The sequence below is a fragment of the Sinocyclocheilus anshuiensis genome, unplaced genomic scaffold, assembly GCF_001515605.1.
Source record: "Sinocyclocheilus anshuiensis isolate Anshui unplaced genomic scaffold, SAMN03320099.WGS_v1.1 scaffold283, whole genome shotgun sequence".
Lineage (NCBI taxonomy): Eukaryota > Metazoa > Chordata > Actinopteri > Cypriniformes > Cyprinidae > Sinocyclocheilus > Sinocyclocheilus anshuiensis.
Genome location: NW_015549605.1, coordinates 918,858 through 936,998, shown reverse-complemented (window position 1 = coordinate 936,998; position 18,141 = coordinate 918,858).

Sequence of the window (18,141 nt, the reverse complement as noted above, 5' to 3'; positions counted from 1 at the left end):
TGAGAGAGAGAACAGTTTTTTTTTTTTTAATATAAACTATTAAAAACCGTTTTGTTAATTGAAATTAAGCAGATAAATAAAATATAGATATTATATGAAAAACCTTTTAAAAATTATTGTTATCTTGGCAACTAAATAAAATTAATAAATAAGATACAATTAAAGTACAAACATGACTAAAATTGAAATAAAAAATTAAGCTAAATAGATATTTATTTAAAAAAGAGATACCTAATAAAAATGACCAAAGCACATAACAAAAATGAAAATATAATCAAAGCTATTTTAAAACATTAATTAATTCTATAATAGTGTATAAATAATTGTCTGTGCACTTACAGTCTGTAAATATTCAAGGGTGGTTCTGGCTCTTCAAGAATGGCACATAATACTATCTGCATCTCTGGGCTGCTCCAAACATCAATCAAAAGCTCTCATTCTGCACTTGAACTTCATGCCGTCTTAAAGCCGTTCTAAAGATTGGACTCCAAGACTCTTGTGTGTACATGGAGATGCTTTAAGAGATGCTCTAATCCAGAGCTTTTAGAAGAAGTGTGATTCAAATTGCAAGCATGCAACTTTTCAAGAAAAGAGAGGCATGACGTAATAAGCTACTACAAGTTAAGTCAACACAGGTTTGTACTGGGTTGTATTTTCAAAGTATTGTCTGATAAGGCGAGTCTCGAGGAGGGATTCCGCTGTCCGGACATGTAGTGAAAGTTGGTTTCTCCATTTGAACACAAGGACAGTGACGTGTTTAGCCTTGTAGTGAGTGAAAGTGTGACTGTGAAAGATGCATTGTGGCACTCAGTCTTTTGTCTCTCTTGCCCATGCAGTTACAGTGAATGGTGACTGAAGCTTGAAAAATGATTGAAAAATGATGTGAATAAGAACGTCTTCTTTTGTGTTCCATGGAGGAAAGAGTCATTCAGTTTTGGAAAGACATGAGGGTGAGTAAATGATGACTTTATAGATGAACTAATCCGTTTAGTATCCTGTAGCTATAGTAAAACAATAAGTGAAAGTGAAAGTGACGTGACATGACATGTGGCCAAGTATGGTGACCCATACTAGGAATTAGTGCTCTGCATTTATCCCATCCTAAGTGCACACACACAGCAGAGAGCACACACACACACACACACACTGTGAACACACACCCGGAGCAGTGGGCAGCCATTTATGCTGCGGCGCCCGGGGAGCAGTTGGGGGTTCGGTGCCTTGCTCAAGGGCACTTCAGTCGTGGTATTGAAGGTGGGAGAGAGCGCTGTACATTCACTCCCCCCACCTACAATCGCTGCCGGTACGGGACTCGAACCTGCAACCTTTGGGTTACGAGTCCGACTCTCTAACCATTAGGCCACGACTTCCCCAAAAGGGCAAAAGTCAAGACATCTCAATCTGAACTTATTTCTCCTCAAATTCGTCCATGGTCAAATGATCTGAGTATTTGAGTTATAGAGATCTGAGTATTCACTCAGTATCTGAGTGAATTTTATAGCACCATTTAAGTGGTTCTCAACCAGTGGGCCAAGAGGCCTCAAGATGACTTGAAAAGTTTTAAAATAAGACAAAACAACTGAAAACCAAGGTATTCCCATTCATCCCCTCAAGAACTTTTTTTCTTTGAAGAGCCAAATATTTTTACTATTTAAAATAACTGTTTTCTATTTGAATATATTTTAAAATGTAATTTATTCCTGTGATTTCATAGTTGAATTTTTAGCATCATTACTCATGTCACATGATCCTTCAGAAATCATTCTAATATTCTGATTTGCTGCTCAAAAACATTTATTATTATTATTATTATCTTGTTGAAAACAGCTGAGTAGATTTTTTTCAGGTTTCGTTGATGAATAAAAAGTTCAGAAGAACAGCATTTATCTGAAATATAATTTTTTTAAACATTATAAATGTCTATTTAAATGTCCATCCTTGCTAAATAAAAGTATTAATTTCTATAATTTCCTTCCCAAAAAATAAATAAATAAATAAATTATACTGACTCCAAGCCTTTGAATGGTATGTATAATGTTACAAAAGCTTTTTATTTCAGATAAATGCTGATCTTTTGATCTTTCTATTCATCAAAGAATCCTGAAAAAATGTACTCCGCTGTTTTAAATATTGATAATAATAATAATAATAAATGTTTCTTGAACAGCAAATCAGCATACTAGAATGATTTCTGAAGGATCATGTGACATGAACACTGGAATAATGATGCTGAAAATTCAGCTTTGATCACAGGAATAAATTACATTTTAAAATGTATTCAAGTAGAAAGCAGTTATTTTAAATAGTCAAATATTATACAAAATATTACTGCTTTTGTTGTATTTTGGATAAAATAAATGCAGGCTTGGTGAGCAGAAGAGAATTCTTCAAAAAAAACATTAAAATGTTACTGTTCAAAAATTTTGACTGCTATTGCTAGTGTGTGTGTGTGTGTGTGTGTGTGTATATATATATATATATATATATATATAATCTTTACCCCAAATGTTTCTAAATAATAAAAAAAAAGTCATGGCAACATTGATTATTTATATGATAATGGATGCTCTTGGAGTCAAAAAGGTTGAGAACCACTGCTCTTGTGTTTTTTTTTTCTCTCCCTCTTTTTTTCCCCAAAATTTCTAATTTAATTTAATTGGTTACATTTTCATGAAATTTTTTTTTTGTGTGTGTGTGAAAACAAAAATCTTTTTTGTTAATTGAAATGAAGCTGAACTCAAATATAGCCATTAAATGAAAAACTTATAAAAATTAGAAAAAAAATAACATTTAGAAATGTTGTCTTTGCAACTAACTGAAATAAAATAAGTTTACATTGAATTACTAAAATGACTAAAGCTAAAACTGAAAAGAAAAAAGTAAGATCTCTCTCTCTTTCTCTCTTTATATAATTTAAATAATATTAGAACACATTTTAAATTGAGAAGAAATGTAAGTTCAAGGTTTAAAATTGACATAAAAAAAACCATTGTTGGCATGGTACTCAAATTTGTCACAAAATTTTTATTAACCATAAAACAAGCCTGTCATTATTATTTCAGAGCATCTGTAGTAGTAATTAAACCCAGGTGAAGTTTTGGTCTTTGTTTTGTTATTACCAATCCATAACTTATCCCAAGCCAACCAGATCTTTCCAACCTCATTTTTTGGGGGGATTCAGTCCAAGGAATAATATTAACAGCTGTCATGTGGCATTTGGTTCCCTTTTGTCGTTTTTTTCCATATGCTGCTGATGACTGGGAATTCCTGCCCGTGTGAAGCTGCACGTATGCAGAATGATTCCAACACTCGGCTCTGCTCAAAATCCTGACGAGAGAATGTGTGTGCGTTTAGAGTCAGGCTCTGCTCAAACAGCGGAGCTCCTGCTTGGCTGAAATCATCTTAAAAATGAGTGCATCTTAGCATGCTCTCCTCACGACCCTCCAAATGTTACAGTTATCTGTCCCTCTCACACTCCTGTTCCTGTTACACAATATACAACTTGTAAATCTGCTTCTGAGATGTTTTTCTTTTGAAATTACTTGACCTTTCAAGCATTATGTAATTCTTGATAAATTTACACAATATATTTTATAAGATAAAAAAAAAAGTATGTGAAAAGTATAGCAGTGTAAAACAGCATAATTGTCACTTAAGCTTAACATAAGTTGCATTAATTTATCACATTATAAAATGGTTAATTAGCGTTTTTAATCAAAAATGTTCATTAAAAAACATTTAATTTCTTTGCAGTATGATGAAATAATCAAGGAAGATGTTAAAAATCGTGGCTGATATCATCTAGTAAATGTCAAGTTAAGTGCAACCCAGCTAACAAAAATATGTTTAAGAACGTTTTGCTAATGTACACATTAAGTTATGAAAACGTTATTTACGATGTTCAATGAACATTCATTTAAAAAAAAACAAACAAAAAAAAAAACTTTTTTTCTTGGTTATACAAACATCGAGGGAACATTCCATTTTATCATTTTGCAAACATTACGGGAATGTCATTGTGGAATGTTCTCTGAACATTCTTAAACAAATAGTAACATTTAAAATATTTTTGAACATCTAACTGAAACATTTGAGAAATAACATTCCATGAACGATGAATAATGTATAAATAACATATAAATAACCTTTTGGTGTTAACATTTTGAGAACATTGTGAAAGATCAGATAGCTTTGAGCAAACGTTCCGTTTACATTACTGGCAGAACGTTCGTGTCAGGGAACTGTTGAGAGATGAGGCGAGGATAAGGGCATTTATTAATAGTGAAAAATAAACAAAACTACAACAAAAACTACCCCGAGGGGGAAGAACAGGCAGGCAGGCCAAGGCAAGAGGAACATACATACATCCGACAATACTCTGAGACATAAGATTAAACAACGAACCAGCACAGGACTGCAGACACAAGGAGAATAAATAGGGAGACAAACGAGGAGGGTAATGAGGGAGACACAGGTGGAGTAACTAAAACACTAATGAGATAACAAGAAGGGTGGGGTCAGACAATAGACAGGAGAGCACATGGCACCAACAGCAAACAACAAGTTATGTGCTCAAAACACACAGTGACATCTGGTGGCCAACTAGGGCACACCAGCAGAACGGTGACAGTTTATTTATAACTTTTCGAGAACCTTGCCAGAACGTTCCCTGTTTAGCTGGGAATGCACAGTGGGATACGCCATCTTGTGCAGTGCTTCACATTTTGACTAAAAATACTAAAAAGTTGCTACTTACTGTAGTTAAAAATGCAAACTCATATCCTTGTGGTATTTGTAGTCCTTAAATGGACACTAACATTTTTAAACAGCACAATGGTTTGAGAATGCACTGTTGAGCTCTGACTGTAATTTATGTTTTAGAACAGAACGTGAAAGTAATGTTAACCACATGCAGCCATTATTTTACTCATAAATCGAAAAGCGCTATTCTTAACGTCCATTAGAATGTATAGAGGGAAACCCATGGCTTGAACTTGTTCATTTTCTTAAAACTACAGCTTGAACATCTCTAGTTTTGCAGCAGCTGACATGAGTGTGACGTCCATTGTCTCTGCAAAAGCGTCAAGACATTGCTGGTGAAATAGCAAGCTTTCTAGTGAAGATATTAGTAAATTTACTCTTTACTGCTTAAAGGGCAGAGTTGAAACAAGATTTTGACATTTAAAACGGCAGCGAGTGTGTATGACTGCTTGTTTGGGCAAGCTTATAGTTTGCAATGAATGTATGCAAACTCGTAATTCTATTCAGTGCTCTCCCACACACTGTGCCTGAAGATGTTTGCCATTTACCCTCCCATGTTCAGAGATATATGCGTTTCTATTCACAGTGAAGCCGTGAGATCCTTGCTGAGAAGAGCTGCATCTGATAAGAAAAGTAAGGGTATAATAGTTATATGGGTTTTATTGCAATAAAGTTATTACATTGCAAAATTTAAAAAAGGTGGTCAAAATGACTGCCTTGGTAGTTCTAGTGTTAAGCTTTGGTTGCTGGTGTGCTTATGATAATAAACCAGCCTGAAACAGCGTGGAAATTCATTCTGGTTGAGGTTGACATATTGTTAACTGATGTTTTTTTCAAAACATAAAGTTAAATGGCTATAATTACCAATTTTATCCTTAGAAATTACTAAAAACTGCATGTTGCAAAATACAGCATGCTGCGTTTATGTTCTGATTACTTTAGTTAAATGAGGCGCGTCTATATTTGACTCTTTTCTCGGACACTTAGCTGGTACCACCCTGATGTACTTAAGCACATATTATAAAAATACATTCAAACAATATTTGTTCACTTTTTAACCAGGCCAGATTCTGTAAATTTCCTCAGCATATTTTTACCCAGTGTATCTGCTTCTGTATATTTTCCCTCATTTAATCAAATACTCCACTTTAAATCTATTTTTTTTAATAAATCTGAAATACAGTACAATTAAATTAAATATTAGATGAAAATAACTGATAAAACTAAACTAAATAAAAATATAGCTGAAATAAAACTATTGAGAAATATATTTAAAAAAACCTAATCCAATGATAAAAGCACATAACAACAAAAACTAAGATGAAAGCTAATTTAAAAAATGTAGTATGTAATAAAATAACACCTGATTTAACATATAAATAATAATAAAATAACACCTATTGCCCCTGATTTATTACATTACAGCAAAATAAAAACAGCTGAAGACTTTCGTACACTTGCCTTTTTCGTACTTTAATAAAATACAACAAAATATTTTTATAGACAATGTCATACTTGTACATCATAGATATACTGGGAATATACATTGCAGTGTTTCTCATAAGAGCGTTTTGAACACACTCTTTACTATCTGCCTGGATCTATTGTGAATCATTGAAAGGTTAAAGGAGGTCAGCTTTCTCTGTAACCTTGAACTTGAGTTTACTTTGAAGTGCCTCAGGAATTCACCTTTTAATTATAATTGGCCATTTTTTACGAGAACCTGTGACATGAAACAGAAATAGAACCGTCTGAATGTAAGTCACGTGTTAAGAATGATGCAATCCCAGCTTGAAATTACCATTGACATTCCCACTCTTCATGTACTGAGTCCACTGATATGAAAGATACGGTGTCAGATGCCATAAGAATTTGGTCGTATGCAGTTTGCAGACTTGCATTTGAAGGACATGGTCAATGACATTGACTTTTAAAAAGTGTTCTGCTCTAAATAAAATAATGAAATGTTATTAAGATAATTTCTAATACCTTTTACTGTATTAAAATGGATTTTGTTTGGTTCGGACCTATAATAGAGTAATTACAGACTTTGGAAATGATTATTCCTCTTATTATCTGTAATTTCGTCATTGTAAGTAATACTGCTTTTCATGAAGGCTGTGGTCACCCCATCACACGGTCAGCTGATTGGTTTACCCATCTCACAGTGACCTGCTTTTTCTGTCTGCACAGCTGTTAGTTGCGTAGCCCATGTAAAAGTTGCCTGGTCATTTATTAATGGCTCTATTGGAAGCCACATTTTCCTACCTAAGTGGAATTGGTGACTTGCAAGCCCAGTGCCAGTATGAGTAGAAAGGGTCCACTTTTTATTGCCTTTTGTTGGCTTTCTAACTTCAGTTTAATGTTTAACTTGTTGTATTGGATGCCAAGGGGCATCATTGGTTCATTAACACAGATTTGTGCACTGGGAGACACTGTGTAATAACGTTTGTGAATCTGGGTGTTGTAGTGTGTTAAAGGAATATGTTCAGGTGGTTTCAGTGCTCTTTAGATTCATAAAGATAGCGGATAAGCCTGCACAGATACTGCAGACAGACACAGACTTATTTGCTAATAGTATTCAGTGGTCACGAGTTACATAACGGCAGTTCAAGGTGACTTGAGGACCTGAGTTGCATTTTAAGCAAATCTGCGAAAAGTGAAAATTATTTAATATCTGCTAATATTTCCGTAGAATAATAAAAAAAATGAGGATGAATAGAAAAAAAAAGAATGATAAATTGAACAAATTAATTCATTATAAAATAATTATTTAACATTTTTAATCATTGAAAAAAATATAAATATTATGGTATTTTTGTTTATATTTTGCTGACTGATACAATAGTTGTCTTGGACTTTATACCCACACTATTGGGTTGGATGCAGAATCATGGAAAAAAATATGTTTTGAGTTTCCAGATATCCTTTTTATTGTCAGACTCTGTTGCATGTTTTGTCTGTGTCTTGCTCCCCAGGTGTTCCTTTCCCATGTTTAATTTGTCCCAGGTGTTCCCCATGATGGTTCATTGATCCCAGGTGTGTCTCGTCATCCCCTCCTCCTGTGTGTATTTAAAGTGTTCCCAGTCCCTAGTTCTCTGTTCGCTGTTAAACGTCTTCCTGAGTTCGTCTCTCTTGGTTCCTGTAAATAAAGTCTTGGTAAAGTATTCTCCAGCGTCTCCTCGTCCCTCGTGTGTGTGCATCGTGACATTTATAGGCTTATTTGTCATTTATGACAAATTTATTCTGCAGCTAAAATGTTTTGTATATTAGGTCCAATAACCAAGATAAAATATCTTTTTCTAGACCTCTGGTAGACCTCTGAAAATGCTCAAGATGGCGGCGCGTTCACACGCTGCGGCTTCTCTCTCTCCCGACAGAAAGGTGTTTTCGTGTTTTTTGTCTTGTGAAATTGACAATAAAGCAGACTTGACTTGACTTGACTTGACTTGGTATGACTAAGATCTTCAACCCATGTGACTGTACATCACTTTAATCATTTGTCAAAGTACTCTTACATTACCATTCAAAAATTGTTTTTCTTTTTTGAAAGAAATGAATACTGCAGTAATAACGCATCTTGGTTTCTAGAAGCACAACTGTTTTCAACAATGATAATAAGAAGAAATTTTTCTTGAGTACCAGATGTCTGCTTATTAGGTGATCATGCGACACTGGAGCAATGGCTGCTGAAAATTCAGCTTTGCATCACGGGAATAAATGACATCTTAAAGTATATTCAAACAGAAAACATTTATTTTCAATTGTAATAATATTTCACAGTATTACTGCTTTTACTGTATTTTTGATTAAATAAATGCAGCCTAAATGAGCATGAAAGACTTTCAAAAGCATTAAAAATCTTACCGACCCCAAACTTCAGCATATTTTTTAGTCTTAAAACTTTTAGTATCTATCGAACCTTTAATTTGTTCTGTGATGTCTGTGTGTCCTTTCAAAGTAACAAACAACCGCTGTTCACATTTAAAAGAGAACAACACATCAGATTTAATCTCACTACTAGGTAGTGCTTTATTTCACAGAAAAAAGAACATTGGGCGTGACGTCTTCCCTAAATATACTTTTTTTTTTCGTACCCAGAGGACAACTCTGAGGTGTGAGAAAACACTGTATGCGATAAATAACGTCTTTGGTGACATAGATACACAAATGCAAACATAAATACTTCAACTTAAACATCAAACCTAATAATAGTATTCACAAAAGATCGTGTACATGATACTGAGTACGTACCTCATTCGGTGTGCTAACGCCCTTTAAAATACATTCATACAGATCCTACTCAAAATCAGTACACAAAACTCACAAATCTGAAGTTCGAGTGACAAAAAGAAAAACATGCTCTTGCTTTAAAGTGCTTCGCATGGTAGTAACAACACAACTGACCCTTAATATCATCTAAAACATGTAAGGTCATGCTCATGGCCAGGGTGACGTTCATACACACACACACACACATTAACAACACAACTGACCCTTAATATCATCTAAAACATGTAAGGTCATGCTCATGGCCAGGGGGACGGTCATACACACACACACACACATATACACACACACACACACACACACACACACACACACACATATTTAGGACACAGATTCATAACTTTCTGTGTGTTCCGTCATCACAAACACGTCCACATTAGCATGAAAGCTAATGCTTGTGTTTTACTTAATGAACCAAGTAGGGCTTTAAAGGGGGACAAAATACGCAATATACAGGGTCAGCACACAAAAACACACGCGTACAAAGAACGATCAGGGCCAGATACTGACGCACTTGTTATTTTCCAACCCATGTCACCAAGACGTTCACAACAACTCATCCAAAAATAAATAAATAGATTGTTAAATAGTCAAAAAAAAGGAATGTGATCAATATATATAAGTCAACATGAGGCAGGTTAAGAGGCTCTCCCTGTGCAAAAAGTACAGATTAACCAGGCTCTCAGCAGTTTAAAAGCCTTTTAATTATGATTAGTCACGAGACATCAGTCAGATCGATTACAGCAGAGAGAATGGTGTCGGATATATAGAGAGACTTTGAGCAGATTAGCGCCAAAGCACCAGCGATTACTACTTCCTATGATCATCATCATTAGAATCAGCCATGACAAGGAAAAAAACTTTTTTTTTTACAGTTACGAACACCAATTCCAGCCCGTTTAAAGATAAATGAACAGTATAATGCGAATGCACAGAAAGGTATCAAGTAAATTCAGGTTTTTTGGTCGGTTCTCTGCCTTTCTGGAGCCATTTGAAAGCAAGTTGTCCTATAACATACATCACGTAGTGGGAGAGTTTGGCCTGGATACCTAGCTGGAATTGAGTTTTTGATGTTTAAGTAGGATTTTTGGGATTACTTCTGCTATTTTAATCCTCAGACATGTACTTTGATGTCCCACAGCATTCCCCGACATCCACAGACCCCCAAAAGGCATGGAACGTTTCTGCAAATTTTCAATTAAATTGGTTGGTTTTTACAGCTACTTTTCCTGCGTCTGTCGGGTATTTTTGGTGTGTGTATCCACCCACGTATTCAGACATGATTATTATAACAAAAGGGAATTCTTAAAATACATGACACGGTTGGAAGAGTGCTTTTGGAAGGCCATTTTCCCGAAAGACTTTGGAACGCTTGCTCCTCAAATTTTGGTAGAACTAGAATCTTTAATTTAGAGTTACAAGAATGAGTTTGAGAATTACTTAAGCAATGCCAGTCAACGTGTGTTAAGAACATTTTTGAGGGCATTTATGATATTAAGCATTGGGTAATTTACTAAAAATACTGATTGTGTCCATACAATGCAAGTGAATGGTGTCCAAAACCAACTTCAGATCCCTTTGACTCGCATTGTATGGACATTTTTCAAAATATCTTCTTGAATGAAAATACAAGTTTGGAACTTTATGAGTGAATTTTTTTTTCAGAATAATGAAATGTTTTTTTAAGAGTGTTTTGGCAATCAAAATGGTATTCAAGCAGCCCTGGGTTATGGTTATGGGTATTTATGGGTGAGTTATGACCATCATTTAGAAATGCTCCGAAAAGTCTTGCTTCTGTTTATAAAATGCGGCAAAGCCCAGCAGGAGTTGAAACTGAGACCTTGCCGATTATAACTCATTCTCGTGACTTTATGAACCACGTGAAGTGTAATATTTCAGGCTCCAGACCTCAAAGCACACAGAGAAGCAACAATGTGTTAATCCGGATTCGACTGCAATTGCTACTGTATTGTTATGCGGGTTCAACCAAGGGACCACTGTGTTTATAAATTCAGACAATTCGCCATTGTCTAAAACCCAACATTTATCTTCTTGAATGAAAATACAAGTGTGTAACTTTATGAGTGAATTTTTTTTTCAGAATAATGAAATGTTTTTTTAAGAGTGTTTTGGCAATCAAAATGGTATTCAAGCAGCCCTTAAGCTAGTTTTAGCCTCTATTATGGAGCTGTAACCTTGGTTATGGGCACGTATTCAGACATGATTATTATAACAAAAGGGAATTCTTAAAATACATGACACGGTTGGAAGAGTGCTTTTGGAAGGCCATTTTCCCGAAAGACTTTGGAACGCTTGCTCCTCAAATTTTGGTAGAACTAGAATCTTTAATTTAGAGTTACAAGAATGAGTTTGAGAATTACTTAAGCAATGCCAGTCAACGTGTGTTAAGAACATTTTTGAGGGCATTTATGATATTAAGCATTGGGTAATTTACTAAAAATACTGATTGTGTCCATACAATGCAAGTGAATGGTGTCCAAAACCAACTTCAGATCCCTTTGACTCGCATTGTATGGACATTTTTCAAAATATCTTCTTGAATGAAAATACAAGTTTGGAACTTTATGAGTGAATTTTTTTTTCAGAATAATGAAATGTTTTTTTAAGAGTGTTTTGGCAATCAAAATGGTATTCAAGCAGCCCTGGGTTATGGTTATGGGTATTTATGGGTGAGTTATGACCATCATTTAGAAATGCTCCGAAAAGTCTTGCTTCTGTTTATAAAATGCGGCAAAGCCCAGCAGGAGTTGAAACTGAGACCTTGCCGATTATAACTCATTCTCGTGACTTTATGAACCACGTGAAGTGTAATATTTCAGGCTCCAGACCTCAAAGCACACAGAGAAGCAACAATGTGTTAATCCGGATTCGACTGCAATTGCTACTGTATTGTTATGCGGGTTCAACCAAGGGACCACTGTGTTTATAAATTCAGACAATTCGCCATTGTCTAAAACCCAACATTTAAACCCAAAGTTGCAGTAGCTATTCAAGTGACAAGGTATCAGATGGTGGTCTTGCACCACCTCCGAAGTCTGCTTTCTTCTTAAAAGCCTTTTGGAGACACAAGGTGAGAGGGTTCAGAGATTTTTGGAACACATGAGCCTCACATTGACAGAAATCCAATCCCACACCTTGTCTCTCTAGACTCATCCGTAGCTGTGTGGACTGCGTGGGTTAATGGGCGACTCTTCACGTCCGCTTTGCCCGACCAGTTGGTAAAGGCGATGACTGAGGTTTTGTACTTGGCAGGTACCGAGGACGCATCCGACGCGCATCAGTTGGGCATGATGATGGTTGTGGTGGCCTTTTGAGTGCACGTTGCGACGACCTCTTTGTCTGGGGTTCTCTCCCGTTTTGGTGGACTCTCCTGCTATTGGCTGACCGATGTGGAATTGGTTTCTTGTTGGGTCTGAAGGTGGTGCTTTGGAGAGAATGGCCCTCCACAGAATGGTGCGGTCGATGGAGATGCCATGGTCAGTGTTTGGGCGCTCAGTAACATCTGAAGAGATGGTGTTTTCCTCTTTTAGCTGATGGAGTCTTGTCATGAAGTCCAACCTGCAATGAGACAGAGATGGGACTTATAATTGCACTTGCTCAAGTTTGAACAGGAAGTTATATGTTGTTTCATTGCATTCTGGAATACTTGATTCTGATTGGTCAATTGAGTCTGATTCATCAAATAATGCTGAAAAACTTTTATAAATAGGTTATAATCACTCCATTTTCTTCTAATGAAGAATAGCTATCATGGCTTAACACATAAATAAACGTATTGATTTTAATAGTTATGAATGCAAGTTATTTTATAAATAATTGTATAATATCATTTAGGGCCGGGCGATAATTCGATAACGATAATTATCGCGATATAATTTTACTCGATAAAACGATATGAAGAGTTAGATAAATGTTCGATATAATGCTTATGCGCCAAAAATGGAACGAAACAGCGCGACTCATTTGAATCGCGCCACATGGACCATTTATCCGCTCGGACCAATGTTCAAAACGGCTGCGCGGCGCGAGCTCACTAGAGCAGATGCGTTTACTCGCTCACGCGAGCTCAGCGATGAACACTACGGTGATTTAAACTAGTTTAAAGCCAAACAGGAGAAACACTGTGTGCAACGAACGAGACAGTCAGAAGGCTTTTCAATCTACACATCGCCATCATTTACCATGGATTTACTGTAGTAACACTCACTGCACCATGGTATTGTGGCACAAATGTGGGATATTCACATTGAATTTTATTACAGGAGTAATGGTATATAATTATAGTATGTATTTGTGATTAAGCTATAGCATGTGTGCTTTTATACTGAATGTTTTAGACTACTGTTTTTCATACAGGCTACCTAAAAACCATATAGTTATATTTTTACCATGGTACTGAGGTGCTATATGTGTGGTTTTAACTGTTTATCATGATTTAAATGTATGCTACTATGGAAGACCAATGCTTAATAATAAAAAAAAACGGTCAGAATAAATGTAACCATATAAAACTGAGGTTGCTACAATTTTTACAGATTTTACTGATTTTGATAATGAACAAAACCTCTGCATCCTAGCTCAAGCTACTATCAAATGTGCATTTCTAAGAGACAAAAAAGTGATATTATTATTATTAATATTTTCAGGCAACCCAAACCTGTTTCTTGATTTGAAACAATATCACTTATTAGAACACGCAGAAACTAAGAAATAAATGTTTCTATTTAGATATTTATTTTGTTAAGGAAAATTAATGGTCTGGGTTCTACAACTTTCACCGTGGAGCAAAAATCTGGCTTTAAACTTGAAAGAAATAAAGATTTGACATTTATCATGATAATTATCGGTATTGACTGATATGAAAAAAATTATCGTGATAATTTTTTTGGCCATATCGCCCAGCCCTAATATCATTTATTTATCTTATCAATATGTCAATTTCTATTAGGGGTTAAAATTCTATTTTTAAACAATATATACATTTTATACATAATTTTATAAATAATTTATAATTAATATCATTTATTTACTTTTTGTTACATTAATTTACTTTATTATTTATAATTTATTAATAAATAATAAATCGCACCTTACACTTCTGTATTTATTGTGTTATGGACGAATATCGGTTGTAAAAGTTTAAAGTATAAAACTATAAAAAAATAATGGCACATTTCATGGTGAAATTGGGTTTATGCAACTATTTATTGCACAGAATTGGCTTGATCCAACATTTAGTATAATTTACTGCAGATACTAAATGTGCAGTTTGGTCAACCGTGCAAACATTTACTGCAACCACCGACTGCTCACTGTTCAAAAAGGGTATGACTCCTCGTGACACTGTGTACGGCAAACACACTTGATTTACTCTGGTTTTGCTGTAATGGCTGAGGCCACCTGCTCTCTGTTTGATTATCACACACTGGACACTGAGATCCTTGCTTTTTGCACAGATCTTGCTTTTAGAATTAGCAAGCAGCAAGTCATGGCAGGGTGTATTGCTGGGTTGGACCACACCATCTAATCTCACGGTGTCATGCTAAACTTAGCGAAAAGCATGCTGAGTAACGCTGACATCGCCAGACATGTCTTTGACATTTTTTGCTTGCACACTCTTGAAAGTTTAAAAAACTCAACTTTCCAGAAATATCAGTTAGTCTTGCAATTTTTGTCTAAATGTTTAATATTAGACCTTTTATTATTTATTTTATATTGTTTTATGCACTTTATCCTTAATATAAAATAAATATATTAGCAGGAATTTTCTTCTCTTATCTCGTTAATATCTTTACTTTCTCAGTGCACAAACTACACGCAGCCGGCTAGTTTATTCCATTGCATTGTGGTTAACCAAAATACCACCTCTTTAAAATATAATGATTATCTGCCCAGAGTGGCCTGGGTGAATAGTAATTTTCCCTCTGTTTCAATGTATGCCATGCCACTGGTCTAATATGTTATGCAGTATTTCAATTTTTGCGTATTCAGCAGCAAGTCTCCACACCTCTGAAAACATCTCAGCAGCTTCACATAATCAAAGCTAAGCTAGTTTCTCTTTGAGCTTGATCCATCTACGACATTTAGATGCTTAAGCAGAGATAAGCTGCCCGTATACTTCATCCGTTTAGCCTTTCACCTCTTCTGAAACCCCATTATCACACCTCAATATTTCTGAAATCCTTTAAAATATCTGATAGGTGACCCTGTCTCGTGGCTCATCCTAAATGCGCTCACATTTCTGTACTTGAAGAAATTGAACATCCATGGAACTTTCTATTGCACAAAAGGTTCTTTATAGTGGCAAAAGGTTCTTCAGATTATTCAAATTTTTTAACTGCTCCGTTAAAGGTTCTTTGAGGAAACCAAAATGGTTCTTCTAATCGCTGCTTTGTGATTTCTAGAGTTTTCTAGACCTATAGAGATTTTTGCTATACAGCAAACAGTGACCATTGTTTCTAGAAATGACCTGTTTATCCATCCCATTGTCATCCATTTGTTAGATGGCAAATAAACTTGAGCAGGGCTGCCACCTTACATATAGTTGAACAGACGTGCTAATTAAAAATCTCACCTGGTGACATTTACCTAACAGACCACAATGAAATGGGATCTGTGATTCTGGGGTATTTGTAGTCTGAGCATAGTGTTCAGTCAGGAAAATTAGCAGCTAGACCTCGAAATTCAACCCATCTTGGTATAAAAGTGGTAATCATGTTTTGCAGAAACTCTGTTTGCAATACGCTGAATAGTCGAGGCACTCCCAGAAACCATGTCGAATCTCCATCAAATGAGCAAATATCAACCTGATCACCTTTGGAGGTGGACTTTGCGTCTGAGTGATTTAATCTTTTGTAATGCAACATGTTCATTGTTCATTGCTGCCACTTGTCTGGCTTGGTGCTGGCAGACTGCCACCAAAACCCTGTGATGCCTTGTAGGAATAATTTCTTTGTGGGAAAACAAGGAGATTTGATATCTGATTGCGGTTTATTCTGTGATCCTCCACTGAGAGAGGCAGGTCAGATCAATCCAGTATTATTGTTTGTTCTTTTCGTAAGCCCGTGATTTTTGCACCTCTCTGAAACTGGTCATGGCTGTTTGTGAATTGGTCATAAGCAGGTTATATTTAGCTGTACCTGCTCTTAAATAGGTTACGTGACCATAAGTCAAACCAAGTGACCTTCTCCAGTTACTACGAGATATATCCTTGTATGGCACATAATGCTTATTTTATGCTCAGTAGAGAAAAAAAAAGAATGCTTAGTATTGGAGTAGTTGCAATGGTGGTTGCACCCAAATATATATTATATAATTTTTTAAAAATATATTTAATTCGATATAATACATTTTATCTATTTATCCATCTAAAATAATGCTTATTTAATGTTAAAACAATTTTTTTTTTTTATTATAAGTTGAAGTGGCATAGTAATAATATGCTACATATACCACTCTGATAATCTACATTCAGTAAATGGGTGGTGAGGGTGGAGATAGATAGAAATAAAATTGTGAAAGGCTGTCTGCTGAGACAGCTGAGACAGATAGTTTTTTTGAGTAATTAAATTGACCAATGTTAGATTAGTTCATGAAACCAAGGAAAATGACCCTTGTCCTCGAAACCACCTTAAACATGCTCCATATAAATACTTGACTGTTGAATATAGACTGGAGAAACAGCACTTTAAGGGTTAAACTGTGAATTGAATAGTGAAACTCAAAAAAGTGAAAGTAATTTAAACCTGTCAATGGTTAGCATATAGCGGTAACTAGGGGCATTTCGAGTCCTTCCTCCTCTTGTGTTTGTTTTTATGAGTTTTATGGTTTCAGTTCAGAGTGGAAACATGCCGCTTGAGGATGAGGAGAAAGGAATTCTGGTCTTAGTTACTAATCCACAACGGAATTCTGCCTGACGGATGAGTTTTCCCTCTCGCTGCTAGCAATAATGACCAAGCAGCGTGGTGTAAAATGCTAATGTTTATGTTGTAAACGGAGGACTGCATAACTCAAGTCCAAACATGAGCGGCCCAGATTCCCATTGAGTGTGAACCAGCGTAGCACAGAAAAAGTGAACTTTGGGATCTGTTTCCTCCAATATGTCAACCAAACTTAACTGAGAGCAGAAGAACATTGATTAATCTGATGCTCTATAATAGACAGTAACCTCAACTTCCTTTAAATCTTCTTCATTAGTGATTATAAAAGGGATAAAAAGTCAGTAATTTATACCAAGAGCTTCATATATCTTCTCTAACACAGCGCTGAACCAAACAACAACCATTTCGGTCATGGAATGCAGACGATACCGCAAATAAGCATCCAGTTTCCGGCTGTTGTTTTAAATGTACATTTGACTTGTGACTTGGCTTCTCTCTGCATATTCTCTCACAAACTAAACCTCAAGATATTATGTAAGGGAGAAAACTAGGCTATGTTTTGCATAGCTATTCTCAGAGACCTGTTTCCTTCAAAAAAAGTGTTTAAACCTCCAGAACAGGCCATGTTCGATTCAGGGACAGTGTGTCAAAGCATGTCAAACAATAAAAATCCCTGGCTGGTATCGCAAAGGTTGCTGTACGTTCTGTGTACATGGATGCTTATCGAACACTAAGTGAGTCCATGTAAAGAACGCAAAGTTCTCCAAGAAGAATTAGGACACTACTGAGAGATATCGAAAGGTCAAAGACAAAAAAAGTAGACTAGATAGGGACTATTTTATGATGCTTTTATCAGGCCTTTTGGAGATTTGATCCACTTTTGCATGCAGAAGAGAAGCATCTCATGACATGAGGGTAAGTAAATGATGACAGAAGTTTCATTTTTTGGTGAACTGTCTCTTTAAAGCCACCTGATATTATTACAGTAATCAGAAACTGCCTAACACAACAGTATTTATCAGTTGTTTATTGTAACTGTAAATCAGACGTCTGTGACTCAATATCAGTCTAATGTTCTCACCAAATATCGCAAAGCCCAGCAGAAAAGCATGCGGCTTGCATGTGCCACAATTATACTGTAAATACTGTAGATCAAGGACATATAAAGTCCATCCTTGACATTTTGGTT